The sequence below is a fragment of the Myotis davidii genome, unplaced genomic scaffold (genome assembly GCF_000327345.1).
Source record: "Myotis davidii unplaced genomic scaffold, ASM32734v1 scaffold54, whole genome shotgun sequence".
NCBI classification, from domain to species: Eukaryota; Metazoa; Chordata; class Mammalia; order Chiroptera; family Vespertilionidae; genus Myotis; species Myotis davidii.
Window position 1 is genome coordinate 788,917 of NW_006287915.1, and position 6,189 is coordinate 795,105.

General features: G+C 42.4%; 1 pseudogene; it reads left to right on the forward strand.

The window, feature by feature from the left end:
* The window catches only part of LOC102773713, an 8,898-nt pseudogene extending 6,136 nt beyond the window's left edge, over window positions 1-2,762 (forward strand).
* Window positions 2,763-6,189: the final 3,427 nt, after the last annotated feature.

The window sequence follows — 6,189 nt, forward strand, 5'->3', positions numbered from 1 at the left end:
CTTTTTAAAGTCAAAGTTGGCCCTAGCTAGTTTGGCTCAGTGGAGGAGCATTGGAGCAGTGCAGACTGAAGGGTCCCAGGTTCGATTCCCATCAAGAGCACATGCCTAGGTTTTGGGCTCAATCCCCAGTCAGGGGCATGCAGGAGGCAGCCAGTCAGTTATTTTCTCTCATCATTGATGTTTCTATCTCTCTCTCCCCCTCTCTTAAATAAATAAAAATATATTCTAAAAATAAATAAATAAAGTCAATAGTTGACTTCCAGTGTTCTCCTTGTGATGGGCATTTCCTCTTCTCTCAGGATCACCTAAGTGGGTCAGAGCATCCTGAGCACTGGGTCTTGGTGGAGATATCAGAATGAGAAAGCGCAGGAGTCCTGGTCCCCACCGACCAGCCTCCTGGGTGACCAGTGCTGGGCCTGGGACAGGGGCTACTGTGCCCCTGGCTGCCTCTTCTCCTGCCACCCTCACCCCGTTCAACCCACAGAGGCCCCCAGCTGAGGTTGGTGTGACCTTTGAGGATGTTGCTGTGCGCTTCTCTCGGAAGGAATGGTGCCTCCTTGATGAGGCTCAGAGACACCTGTTCCTCGAAGTGATGCTGGAGAACTTTGAACTCATATCCTCTCTAGGTTGCTGCTGCGGAGCAGAGGATGTGGAGGCACCCACTGAACAGCATGTTTCTGTGAGAGTGTCACAGGCAAAGAAACCCAATGTAGCTTTGTCCTCCCAGAAGAGCCACCCCTGTGAGAGTTGTGGGCCAGTCCTGAGAGACATTTTCCACTTGGTTGAGCAGCAGGGAACACAACACAGCCTGAAACTGTTGAGGTGCGGGGCATGTGCAAAGCAGTTTTATTTCAGCAAGAAAGCCATTGGATGCAACCAGACGCTTGCTCAGGACCATGGTGTCTGTAATGGAATACAGTGTTTTGTGTGCCGTGAATGTGAAAAATCTTTTACGAATATCTCTGTTCTCCGTCATCATCAGAAATTGCACACAGGAGAAAGACCATACGAGTGCAGTGAATGTAGGAAATGCTTTAAACAGCACTCCAACCTTATTCGACACCAGCGAGTTCATTCTAAAGAAAAGTCTCATGAGTGTGGCGAATGTGGGAAATTCTTTAGCCAAAGGGCAGTCCTCCTGAGACACCAGAGAGTTCACACTGGAGAAAAGCCATATGAATGTGATGAGTGTGGGAAATCCTTTAGCCAAAGTTCAAGCCTCATTCAACACCAGAGAGTTCACACTGGAGAAAAACCATATGAGTGTGATGAATGTGGAAAATATTTTACCAGACTCTCTGGCCTTTATCGTCATCAGAGGCTTCACACTGGAGAAAGGCCTTACAAGTGCAGTGAATGTGGGAAATCTTTTGTCAGGAACTATCACTTGAGTGATCATCAGAACTGTCACACTGGTGAAAAACCTTATGAGTGCAATCAGTGTGGGAAATCTTTTAGCACTAGCAATGGCCTCCTTTACCATCAGAGGCTTCACACTGGAGAAAGGCCTTATAAGTGCAGTGAATGTGGGAAATCTTTCGTCAGGAACTATTACTTGAGTTATCATCAGAAATGTCACACTGGTGAAAAACCTTATGAGTGTGGTCAGTGTGGGAAATCTTTTACCAGTAGGAGTAGCCTCCGTTATCATCAGAAATGTTACACTGGTGAACAACCTTATGAGTGCGGTCAGTGTGGGAAATCTTTTACCAGTAGGAGTAGCCTCCGTTATCATCAGAGATTTCACACTGGAGAAAGGCCTTATGAATGCAGGTAATGTGGGAAATCGTTTACCTGTAGCAGTAGCCTCCTTTATCATCAGAGATTTCACACCAGAGAAAGGCCTTATGAATGCAGCAAATGTGGGAAATTATTTGCCCTCAACAATCACTTGCATCATCATCAGAGAGTTCACACGAGAAAGGCCTCAGGATTGCAGTGAAGGTGGGAAATATTTTGCCAGAAACTGTTACTTCCGTTGTCATCAGAGTGTTCACAGGGTATGCCAATACTTTTGAAGGGAATAACTTTCAAAGATCTTGCAAAGGGTCATGTGTCCTAATGCCTGCAATTCCATGGGTGATGGTCACTTGGGTGTAGGACAATAGGGTTTAGGGGAAAGCATAATTGCTACAGAATTACTGGCCTAATAGGGATTGTGCATAATTCTTAAAATGGAGATAAGTTTCATTTATCTTCATCAATAACTCATAATGCAATGTCCAAGTCAGAGGAGAGGTGAATGTTTGTAACTTTGTCATGCTATATCACTGTTCAATTGCATTATGGTGAGCCTTTTTTCAGATTTGCATTTGCTATCTCTATATTTGGTTAAATATCTGAGCATATGTTTTGCCAAATCTATGAATTTTGGCAATGTTCTTTAACAAATGGACAGTGAAACAACAAAAATGCAGGTTAGAATTTCACTCATTTTGTGTCTTTTTTGCTTGGTAGGATAAACGTTTTTCATATTGGAAAAAAATGAAATCAACAATTGACTCAAAAAAAAAAGAAAATACGTTTATATGCACACAATATGCATGAAACATAATTTCGAATTCAGAGACCCTTAGAATTAAGAATCAACCCTCCATATGGATGCACCCATATATACTGACTCCTTGCTGTTTTTCCACTCTTTCGGGTCTTGGCCTACCTGGAAGAGCCCTAGACCTGTGTGACATAACATTTGAGGAGGGCAGGAACAAAGAGGGCATGAAAAGAGATCTATTCTTCCTCTCCCAAGTTGAAATGCCAAACATGGTTGTCCATAGAAGTATGCATGTATTCGTTGATCATGCTCTAGGTCAGCTATTTTCAACTTTTTTCATCTCATGGCACACATAAACTATTTACTAAAATTCTGCAGCACACCAAAAAAATATATTTTGCTGATCTGACAAAAAAATTAGGCATAATTGCTCGGCCCGGCTGGCTTAGTGGTTGAGCATCAGCCCATGAACCAGGAGGTCACTAGTTTGATTCATGGTCAGGGCACATGCCCAGGTTGTGGGCTCGATCCCCAGTGAGGGGTGTGCAGGAGGTATCCGATCAATTCTCTGTCCTCATTGATGTTTCTATGTCTCCCTTTCCCTTCTTCTCTACAATCAATAAAAATATTTTTTAAAAAATTAGGCATAATTTTGATTCATTCAAAATGGCTAGTGTTGTATTGGCTGTTGTCATTTCTTTTTATTTGGCAATCTAAGGGTAAAGAGGTCAGTGCCCCTGACCAAATAGTCAGGTACTGCATGCTTTAAAAATGTTTGCGGCACAATGGTTGAAAATCGCTGTTCTAGGTTATTATTATGTCTATATTTTTGGTACCTGGTGGGTTAATAAGCTGTGAGTTCTCCTGGAGACAGAATCACTCTTCTTGTCTCTTAAGGAATATGTGTTTAATTTGTTCCATCCAAACAACTTCTGAATGAGGCTTTGGAATTTAGTAAGTTGGGAACAGTCTGTGTTCCATTTGTGGAAGAGGAGAAAATATCCTTTGAGACAACCATGGAATTGGGCTACAAGCCCAAAGATGGAACAGGATGCACATTAAAAATTGAACTACGTATCCCACGACATTAGGACTCTGTATCTCTCAGCCCTTTGTGTTCTCTGTGGCCTAATGCATCACTTCTGTGGCATTGGTAGGTGTAGAGCAGGCTATACTTCTTCCAGCTGATAAGAATTTTTATAGAAACTGGTGTGGGTTTTTTTTTTTTTAAAGAAAATCTGTCTATAAGCTTGAACAACCAGCTATTTTAATGACCTGAAGCTACCTAAGATTTGAGTACTTTGGACTCGATTTTGATATGCATCAAAATAATTAAATAAAAAAAGCGAGGATAGTGGAAAAATACCATGTAAGGAAAAATATCCTGTAACTAATTTACATCTGGAAAAAATTTCTTTCATTTGTAATGCTAACAGCAAGACACCCATGAAAAACATACATGGTGTCAAAATAAGCCAAAGGAAAATCATTTGGGCAAATATAAAAAGGACCCCAAGTAAAATTCCCTTTAACCTTCGGTCAAGAATATGTATGTTTTCAGAAAATAACTTCAAGACCATGTGGATTCCTGCAACAGAGAGGAATTCTCAGGAATGCTCCAGGCATGAAGACAAGAGGAAAAACAATCCAGAGATGGAAGACGCTGACGACGTTTTTCCATGCTAGCAGTCAGCAGCTGTGCGTACTGCAGGTTGCCCAGGATCAAACCAGAGAGGGTCGGACCTGCATTGTCACCATTTGTCCACCATCCAGAACTGAAATATCATTGATGACCTGTACACATAAGGAACTGTCGGACATTGAAACTTGGACTCAGAACTGTTGGACATTGAAATTGGGATTTAAACATTCTTTGTTCTTAAAATGTTATGTTTAAGTTTTAAACTGTTTTGGGTTATGGATTGGCATTGTTTTGTTATTGTTTTAATAGCCAGAGTTTTATTCTTGATGTTTAAGGTTTATTTCCATTATAGTAGCTAATAATTTAAAAAAAGGGTGAGATGTGGGAAACTGATATAGGGTTGAGCCTCGGACTGACCTGCTGGCAAAGCCACAAACAAGTCCCAGCTTAGAGGACTCAGTCCTCTTAGCATAATTAGGCTTGACCTTTTAACACTTCCCAGACCTTACCTGGGAAGCTAATGGGCTGAGGGAAGTGCAGGGAGTGTAAACATGATCAAAACAGGTGAAACTCACAAGAACTGTAACTATGGTAACCACTGCCTTGTTTACCTTAGACTATAAAAGGTCGGTGCGGACTGAGCACGGGTGGAAGTCCTTCCTCTTGAGTTGGACTTACCCGCCTGGTTCCCCAATATTTCCAAATTATCTCTTGTCTTTTCTATTTCATTTGTGTGCGGCTCCTCTTCCAGATATTGAAACCCTGAACCGCGCGGGACGTAGAGGGAAACATTTACCAACATCCAGATATCGGTAAATTTTCCATCAATTAAGAGATGGAAAATTAGTATATAAATATTATTTGAGATGATTTATCAAAAAATAAGGCAATAAATAAGAAACCTTACTTATTTTGATGAGAATCAATTAATTGATTAAATGTTCCCCAACTCAAGAGGAAGGACTTCCCGTGATGCTCCTTGCACCAATCTGACATGCTGTCCAGTAACTCATCTGGCTGTTTTATAATCAGGTTAGGACCTTCGGCCAAAATGTTGAGATCAGAGTCGGTGATCAGACAGGCCATCTCAATAATCTGGTCCTTCTCAATGTCCAATCCCGTCACCTCCAGGTCCACCCAGACCATCCACTGGGCCATGCTCTCCCCCGCCGCCATGGCTGCGCCACCTTCGCGGACACCCCGTGCGCCAAACTGCCCGTGGCTCCCACCCACATCTCACAACAGCCCGGAGCACAGGGAGCCGCCTAGCATCGCCCAGCACACGCAGCCGCTACCCCAGCCTACAGAAAGCACAAGAGAAATTGAATAATTCATGAATGATGTGCATTTATGATTTATGTACTCCTGGTAACTCAGAGAACATCAAGCACCCTATCCCCTGGTTTGACATTTCAAGCAGCATTTGGGGGAAAGGGGACAAGACAGAACACAGGAGATGTACTGTTGACTTTATATAAGGCAATAAGTAAGAAACCTAAGTATTTCTTGGGAAATAAATTCAAGGATGATGAAAATAATAGGTGGCTTTGAAAAATATAGAGGTCTCAAGAAATCGACTATTGATGCCAAGAGAGAAATTGTATTTGCTCTTGTGTGTTATAGCTTTCTCTCGATGCTTTGTCCTAATTAATTATTTTTGCTGTCTTGTGATTTTTTTTCAGTCTTTCTGAGTATTCCTATATAATAAAGAGGCAATATACAAATTAACCCTCACACCCTCACAAGATGGCTGCTTACAACCAGGCCTGCAGGGGGGTTAGTGAGTGATGACCAGGCCAGCAGAGGGGTTAGTGAGGGACGACCATACAACTAAGCAGCAGGCTGCGTGGGGCGATAAACCGGCAGTCGGACATCCCTCAAAGGGGTCCCGGATTGGAGAGGGTGCAGGCTGGGCTGAGGGGATCCTCCCCCCCTTCCCGTGCACGAATTTCTTGCACCAGGCCTCTAGTTTCCTAATAAAATCTTAACTATGAAAAAACCCTGTGATGATTAGGAAATGGACATTATTTTGTCAGTTTTCAACATACTTACA